The following is a 9,402-nucleotide window of genomic DNA, read 5'->3' as shown; positions in this document are numbered from 1 at the left end:
GATTAAAGTGTGGAAAGATGGGAGAGGGAGCGTTAGGGAGGGCAGTGAGCACCAAACAGCTTTCTCTATTCTATCCTGGAAGTAATAAGGGGCCACTGGAGTTGGTTGAGTAGGGAAGAGGCATGATCAGGCCTGCTCTTCAGGAAGCTCACTTTAGTGACTGAATGGAGGGTGGAGAGAGACTCAGGCAGACACAGCCACCAGGGACTACTATAATAATCGAGGTGAGAGGTAATGAAGGTCTGACCTGGAGCGGTGCCAGTGTCGGAGGAGAGAAGGAGGCATATTTGAGAGATGCCGTAAAGGTGAAAATGACAGGCCTTGACAGAATGCCGGGTATGGAGGGTGAGAGAGGGAGAAGTCCAGGGTGACTCCTAGCTTGTGAGCCTGAGTGACTCAGAGAATGGTGCAGACCTCTACAGCAGTAGAGAAGGGAGGAAGGTGAGAGGGTTTAAGGGGAAAGATAATGGACATAAAGAGCTTAGGGTGGCTACTGAACAACCAGTTTTAGATGTCTGTTGGAGATGGGAGATTAGAGGTCAGCAGAGAGGGTGGGGCAGGAAAGATAGATTTCAGAATCATCAGCATAAAGATGGCAATGAAATCCTTGGGAGCTGAAGACATAACAAAGTAAAGTAGCACAGAGCTTAGCTTCTTAAACTGTGGGCTGTGACCCCACATGGGGTCCCATAACTGAATGTGGGGGGGTCATGAAAAATTTGACAACAGTCAAAGATTATGTATACCTATTTTATATACCTATACACCCAGGGTCATGCAAAAATTCCTCTGGTGAAAAGGGGTTGTGAGTCTGAAAAGTTGAAGAAGCCCTGGCACAAAAGGAGAAGAGAAGAGGACCCAGGGCAGAATCCTGAGGCCATCTACAGTTAGAGCTGTGATGCGGAAGAGAATCCTGCCGAGGAGACAGAAGTGGGGGAACCAGGAGAGAGGGGAGTGTCCCAGAAACCTAGAGGGAAGAGAGAGTATTGAGGAGGAGAGAGTGATCAGCAGGGTCATAGGCTATAGAGAGGTCAAGGGGAATGAGGATGGAGGAAAGGCCATTGGACTGGACCACTGAGACATCAGGAGTACCTTGGAAGAGGGCGTTTCAGGTGAATCGAGGAGAGTGAGAGGAGGAGAAGTAGAGGCACTACTTGTGGGCAGCTTTGTCAAACTTAGCTACAAAGAGCAGAATAGATATAGGAATATAGTTATCAGGGTTGGAAGGATCGAGTGAGTCTTTTTCTCAGGACTGGGGGGATGTAGGTGTGTTTGTAGACAGTAGGAAATGAGCCAGTGGAGAGGAAAAGATTAAAAATAAATAAGAATATTTAAGAGGGGATAATGGAATCAGTCTGTTGGAGAAGATGGAATGGAATGGGATCATTTGAACAGGTAGATCCTTGGTAAGGAGCAAGGCCCCCCATCGTGTGAGACAGCATTGAAGGAGAAGAGAATAGAAGGAGGCACCTGAGTGATAGGAGATGAGGAAACAATATGTGTCTAATAAATGCCTATTAATTAACATACATACATACATACATATCTATAGATCACATGCACACACATATGTATGAATACACAGAAGCATGCATACACAAGATGCATACCCATGCACATAGCCTTGAATGTGCTTGTGCACATGTGCAAACATATATGGAAGATATAGGCATGCATGTATATATGGATATGTGTATGGGCATATATAAACATATGGATATATAGTAATCTATGCAATGCACATAACCACATGTATGTACATGTGCCCAATAGATGCCTGTATGCACACGCATGAAGGCAGCTACGTGGTGCAGTGGATAGAGTGCCACAGCTGGAGTCAGCGCAACACATCTTTGTGAGTTCATATCTAGCCTCAGCCATTTAGTAATTGTGTGGCCCTGGTCAAGTCACTTAACCCTGTTTGCCTCAGTTTCCTCATCTATAAAAGGAGCTGGAGAAGGAAATTATAGACCACTCCAGCATCTTTGCCAAAAAAGCCCCAAATGGGGTCACAGAGAGTTGGAAATGACTGAAAAAAAAACCCTCAACAATATACCCATGTACATATATGCACATGTGGCTTAATGCCTATGTCTTATGGACTATACATGTGTATAAACATTGTTATAAGCTTATACATACACATATATATACTGATATACATATTGTGTTGTTGTTCAGTCATGTCTGTCTTTTTGTGAGCCCATTTGAGGTATTCTTGGCAAAGATACTGGAGTGGTTTGCCATCTCCTTCTCCAGATAATTTTACAGATGACGAAGCTGAGATAAACAGGGTTTAGTGACTTGCCTAGGGCCACCCAGCTTAGTATTAATGTCTGAGGGCAGATTTGAACTCTGGTCTTCCTGTCTCCAGGCCCAGTGTTCTTATATACTGTGACTCCCACATGCAAAAACATTTATGCTCAGACACATAAGCATGTACACATACAATATGTGCATATCACTATGCAGATGATTGGCTGGAAAGTTTGGTGGGTAACTTTAGGAGACCTTGAATTTCAGTCATATATATCTATATCTCACATTTCTTCCAAAGCATCAGGCATTTTTCACGCTGCTAATTCATGGAGAAAATCACACTTGTAATGCACAGTACATATGCAAAGCCCTTGTCTTGTTCTCCTTGTTTGGAAAGGGGTGGGAAATGATTCTAGATTATAGCTTTTTATGCCTCTTGGGAGTTATAATTAGACACCCCCCCCATGTTGGACAGACAGACAGATAGATGCATATGGCTGTGGCTATGACCATGAATAAGGATAGTGAATATGGATATTTATGTAGGGAGTATCTCCATCTCTCTCTCTCTCTCTCTCTCTATCTATCTATCTATCTATCTCTCTCCACACACACATGAATACGCACATATTAGAGAGAGACTTATCTTTTCTCTCAAACCCTCCCCACTTCCAGATTTCTCTATCACTGTTGCCAAGGGGAAATCATACCTTCACAAAACATATATGAAAACTAGGTTTATTAGAAGAGGAATGAGCAGGCATGTGGAAATCAAAGCCAGAGCAAAGAATGCCCAGTTCTTACAGAAGTTTATGGATTTTTTTTTATAAAAGCAGGACAAAGGGAGAAGGGGATACTAGGAAAGGGCATGGCCTGGGAGGGGAAATAGTGCAGCAAAGGTGGGGAAAAGATGAGACCTCTCCCTGCAAGGTGGTGGCAAAAGCCTCCTTCTTTCCCTTTGGGAACTGCTAGACTAGGAAGAGAAGAGAGTCTGCTTATCTGCACAGGATCCCAGCTGTCCAAGCATTATCCCAGCCTGGCACAGACTGGCTATTGCCTGTCTTGCCTCCCAAGGACACACAGGGAGTCCAGCTTGGGGGACACCAACAAATTACATCAGGTGAGGGGGAGCTTCATCCTGGCCATTCAGGGTTAGGGTTAGGGTTAGGGTTTCTGGAAAATATGACAACTCAAAAAGACAAGTTCAGGGAATCCTTAGCATTGTCAAAGACACCAACATCACCCTCATCCCTCAGACTCCTTATGTGTCATTCTTGACTCCACGCTCTCTCTCATCCTCTAGAGCCAATCTGTTGCCCATGCCTGTCCATTTCGCCTTTACAGCATCTTTTGAATATGCCCCCATTCTTCTGATACTGCTACTCCCTGGTATGGGTCCTCATCTCTTCACATCTGGACTAATGCCTCATCCTGCCTCTCTCCCTTCCAATCCATCCTCCCTTTAGCTGTTAAATGTAAATTGTAGCATGTCATCTTCCTATTTAATGAGTTCCACTTGCTCCCTATCTCTGGAATCAATCATAAAATTCTTGAGAGCCTGTCTTGACCTACCCTCTCCTCCCTTTCCAGTTTTCTTGCATCTTGCACACTTCCACCAACTCTTCAGTACATTGATACTGTTCTCCTTGCTGTTCCTCAAAAAAGACCCCCCTCTCTCAGCTTCAGGCAACTTCATTGGCCGTCCCCCACATCTGGAATGCTCCCTCTCCTCATCTTAGCACAGTACCCGATACATAGTAGACAGTTAATAAATGTTTGCTGATCACTATGACCTAGCTTCCTTCACGTCTCAGTTAAGAGACCATCTTCTAGCAGGTCTTTCCAAATCCTAATTCAGATTCCTGCCCTCCGTTCATGATTTCCTTTTTATCTTCTGTATAGTTTGTTTGTTTGTAGTTGACGGAGTGTGAGCTGCTCAATGTCTGGGCTGGTCTTTTTCCTTTGGTAATACCTCCAATGCTTGGTACAGTATCTAGCCCATAATAGGTGGTCACGAGCGATCATTAACCAGCATATGCATCACGTGAATACACATTGATAGACATCCTGTCAGCCAAACGGTCACAACTCCAAAAGACTGGAGTAGTCACATTTTATTACTAGAGAAAGTGGAAACATGTGTGCGGGGTCCCCTTTTGTACAGAGTCCAAGGGAGGCCAACAGTGGCAGCAAAGCCTTGGGCATTTAAGGATTACAGCAAAAAGGAGAGATCTCATGGGAGGAGAGGAGAGTAATCTACTCCCAAAGGGGAGTATCATGGGAGGAAGAAAGGAGCTAGAGGACTTCGGAGCTGTCAGACCAGGGAGGGAAGATATTCTTCTGCTTATCTGAAAGGGTCCCAGCTACACGGACAGTTTATCAGTCTGGGAAGACTTGCAGGAGCCAGGTTTGTAGATGACTTGGCTTCAGGGATACACTGAGAGTGAATAGATTTTAATTGCAAAAAGAATCAGTTATGTTAGTGGAGGGGAGCTTCATCTGTGGAAAGTGGGGCAACTCAAGCAAACCAGGTCAGAGGATCCCTCCACAATGCAATGCACATGTATACACATATGTAACGCCCATACACACATAGGTGCACACATAAGCACCCTCACATATGCACATGCACACTCATGGGCACGTGTTCATATACACGCGTGTGCATATATGCATACATACACATATTCACACATGCATATATGTGACTTTCAGGTATGGGGTCCAGCCTTTCCAGATGGATGTTCTGCTCAGGATATACTATCATTATTCCTTAATTCCTAGGCCTAATCTCTGGTCTATATTTTAAACCTGGAGAAAATGGCATATTGCATAAAGAAAGAACTTGGATTCAAGGTCTGACTCTAACCAAAGCTGACACTGCCCCTGGGCAAGCTGCTTAAACTCTCAGTGCTCCAGGCCCCACCTTAAGGTTATTAGGGGCAGAGAAGGTGCCAACCTACATTGGTGGAGGGAATTTCTTCACAGGGGAGCTTTCTGTACCAGTAAAAATGAGAGATCCAGTCCCTATCCCTATTCTAAAGTTTCATTAAGGCCCTATCATGTATCATGCATGATGCTAAGCCCTGGGAATACAACAAAAAGGGGCAAGGGGGAGGGGGACCAAAAAACCCATCCCTGATCTCAAGGAGATTATAGTCTGATGGAGAAGACAATATGCAATCAAGTATGTACAGACAAAATAGACACACACAGACACAATTAGAGACAATAAACAGAGGGAGGTTAACTTCATTAGTCTTCTGGTAGAAGTTGGTATTTTATCTGGGATATGAAGGAAGCCAAGACGACCAGGAGATGGGAGAAAAATCCAGGCCTGTGGGACAGCCATGGAGTTGCTAGTACAAGGAACAGCACAGGGAAAGAGGGATGACGCGGCCAGACCTGAATTTTAAGATCAATTTGTCAGCAGAGCATGGGAGGAGATCTGAGAGAGAGAAGCAAACTAGCGGTCTGTTCCAGCAGTCCAGGACTGAAGTGGCGAGGGGCTGCACAAGGGTGGTGGCAGTGGCAGCAGAAAGAAGACGCATCTGCTGGAGACAGCACAAAGGGAGAAGAACTCCGTACCTCTCCTAGTCGTCCAATACTCATTTTACAGGTGCAGAAATGGAAGTCCAGGGCACTTAAGTGATTTGCCCAGGGTCATTAAGTCTCTGATTTATGACGGAGCCAATGCCCTTACCCATTCCAGCACCCAGCTGTCTAGCTTCAGAAAGACTCCAGACAGAAACAAAAGTGATATACCTCTTGTCTTTGGGAAGCCTGAGATTGAGGGTTAGACCCCCTACATACACAGAGAAATTTAGACCTTGAAATCCAGGAGGGGATGCAAAGACAAGGGTGATAGAGGTTAAACTACGAACCAAAGAGGAGGTCAGGGAGCCCAGAGCTGAGATCAGAGATAACATGGATAATAATAAGGGGGACAGCAGTCAAAGAGGTGTGAAGGCCCAAGTTGGATCATGTCAACCTCCTGCTTAAGACCTTCAGTGGGGGCAGCTAGGTAGCACAGTGGATAGAGCACTGGCCCTGGATTCAGGAGGACTTGAGTTCAAATCTGGCCTCAGACACTTGGCCGTGACCCTGGGTAAGTCACTCAACCCTCATTGCCCTACCCAAAAAAAAAAAAAAAGGCCTTTAGTGACCCTCTATTTCCTCTAGAAAAACAACAAGCTCCTCAGTTGGGCAAGGACAGCTCTCCTCTGTCTCCCATCTACCTTTCTAGCTGTAGCTTATATCCCTCCACCTTCCAAACATTCTAGCCAAGCTCATCTACATGCTATTCACTGGACTTCACATGGCATTTCCCATATCCATGCCTTGGCTCATGCTGTCCTCCAGGCCTGAGATGTCTTTCCTTCCTTCCTCCCTTCCTCCCTCCCTCCCTCCTTCCTTTCTTCCCTCACTCTCCCCCTCCTTCCCTCCCTTCCTTCCTCCCTCTCTCTCCCTCCCCCTCCTTCCCTTCCCCCCTTTCCCCTCCCTTTCCTCTCTCTCTCCCCCTCTTCTTTCTCCCTCTCCCTCTCCCTGTGTGTGTCTCTCTCTCCTTCTCTGTCCTTCTCTCTCCCTCTCTCTTTCTCTCTTTCCCCTCCATGAATCCCTATCTTCCTTCAAGGTTCAATTCAGAGTGTGAATCCTATCAGAAACTTTTTTGATCTCTCTACTTCCTATTGTTACTGGTCTCTCCAGCCTCAAATTACATTTCTAAATGTATGTATTTATGTGCATGTTTGTATCTAATAAATTATAATATTCCTAAAGTAAGGCATCCTTTCTTTCTTGTGTGTCCCCAGCACTTGGCACAGTACCTAGGATGCGGTAGTTTGTATACTGTTTTGTTTTGTTTTAGCTCTTTCAAAGAGATACTTATTTGCAAATATAGCAAGAACAAAAGTACAACCCCCCCCAACAACCCCACTCTCTCCTCTACCACCTCAGTCCCTAGGGACAGTGGGTTCCAACTAAAGGCAGGAGTTCCACCAAACTCAACCTCATTGCGACCCAGTATCGTTTAAATTCAACATTGCTGTTAAAGTCCAGGTCTTGGCTACAAATGGAGTGTATCCAAAAGTCATTCCTTGACTCAGGATGGCCTACAACACCTGTCGCTTACTCTACTCCTAGACTTCAGGTGTTTCAGTCTCTTAAATATCCAATCATCTCCAATCTCCTTCACCTAAAGTAGAAGTACCAATGTGGAATCTCCACATATTCCTGGACCCTATGTCAGATCCCAATGTAGAAGATCCAAGTGCTCCTCTCTCACAGCATCAACTCCCTCTTCTCTCTGGAGCCCACCAAGTAGGGGTGGACTGCCACCACCAACTGTAGTAGCCTTAAGTGTTGGTGGACTGACAGGATGGTACAAAGCATAGCTCCATTCCCTAAATTTGGATTAGTCCCACTCCTCTCCCACTAAGCCTCACTGCTTCTGCTCTTTTGGGATTTGATCACTTCTCTATGAAGCCTCTGAGTTTTTTTCTAAGGATTTGCTATGGAAGTCTCCATCTCTCTCCCTCCTTCCTTCATCCCCAAGTCTTTATAGGCCTCTCTCTTGGAGCTCTGGCCTAGGAATTCTGTCCTGGTGGGGTGGGAGTTAGCAAGCCTGGGTGTTCCATGGCAGTTGTCCAGGTTAGCTGAGGTTCAGACGATGGATTTAATGCCAACACGATTATCCTTATCTAGGAATGACAATCCAAATCGCCACTCCACATCAGTTGGAACTGGGAGTATCTTGGTAATTCAGAAAAAGGAAAGTAAGACAGAACCTCAGAGAGTAAAAGAGACAGGTATGGCATGGATTCAGGAGATTTGCCAATTTGAGGAAGGGAAGTATGAAATCAGAATTTAGCTGCCTGGCATGGGGGAGAGATGAAGATGGGGATGGAAATAAAAGGTTCATGTCATGGGCTGGAGTTTTCTGGAGCTTGGAGTAGAGATGACAGAAGTGTGTGTAGGACTCGAGCTATTGTTTGGGGGACATTACTTGTGATGAGGAGGGTGGGCTCAGAGAATGATAGAAGGCAGAGAGTTAGTTGCATAACTCGAGGAGGAGAGGGAGAATGTCATTTGGTGGCTTTGATTTGGGGCTTAGGGGATATGTACAACTGAGCAGTTGAGAATGAAATCTCAGAGAAGAAAGACAAAATGAGGGGGTTAGAGACTTTGGGGATAGAGATAGAGGTAAAATGGGTAGCCCAAGGAATAGGAGTTCAAGGCTAGTGGATATAGTTTTCAGGGGATCAGGGCAAAAATTAGGGCAAGGGCTATGGGAACTCAGAAGGTGAAGATGGGGTGGCAAAGATGAAGTATGATTCCTCAAGAAATGGAGACTATCTGAAGTCATCATCTCTCCTCTCCACCCCACCCCCCCAATGAAGACAAATCAACAAGACCTAACCTAGTCCCTCCTCTTTACATTCCTGTTTTTGGAAATAGTACCACCATCTTCCTTGGCATTCTCTCCACAATACAGCTCTATTCTGCCTTGTTCACATGGTTTAAAAAAGATTTGATTAATGAATTTTGCCAAACTCCATTTACTTCCAAAAAATCTACCCCTACCCTTACCTTAACAGAAAAAAGGATAAGCAGAATGAATCCTACCACCGTGAAGGGCAGAAGATGCGGTATTCTCTAAATCAGTCATCTGAAATAATAGTGATCATCATACTCGATCGAGGATCTTTGGTCTTTGAGTGCTTTCTTCATTTATAATTTTGCAGTCATTGCATTTATTATTTTCCTGCTTTATTTGTGCTTAATCCATTCAAAGAGCCCCTCCCCCCATGTTTCTCTGAATTCTCCATTTGCAGTGCTTCTTAGAGAGGAGCAATACTTAACATGGGGTCTGCAAGCTTATTTTTCCTTTGAGATAATTTGCAACATAATTAGTTTCCTTTGTAATTCTGTGAATTTGTTTTATGCATTTAAAACCAATATTTTGAGAAAGGGTCCATAGACTTTCCCAGACTTAAGGTCATTGAAGGCAGGGACTGTCTTTTGCCTCTTTTTATGTCTCCAGAGCTTTGTACAGTGCCTGACACATACTAGGTGCTTACTAAATGTTTATTGATTGAAAACAAGAGGTCAATGACACACACAAAATAAAGGTTAAGGACCTTT

The sequence above is a fragment of the Dromiciops gliroides genome, chromosome 3 (assembly GCF_019393635.1).
Source record: "Dromiciops gliroides isolate mDroGli1 chromosome 3, mDroGli1.pri, whole genome shotgun sequence".
Taxonomy (NCBI): domain Eukaryota; kingdom Metazoa; phylum Chordata; class Mammalia; order Microbiotheria; family Microbiotheriidae; genus Dromiciops; species Dromiciops gliroides.
Note: the sequence above shows the minus strand (reverse complement) of the source record.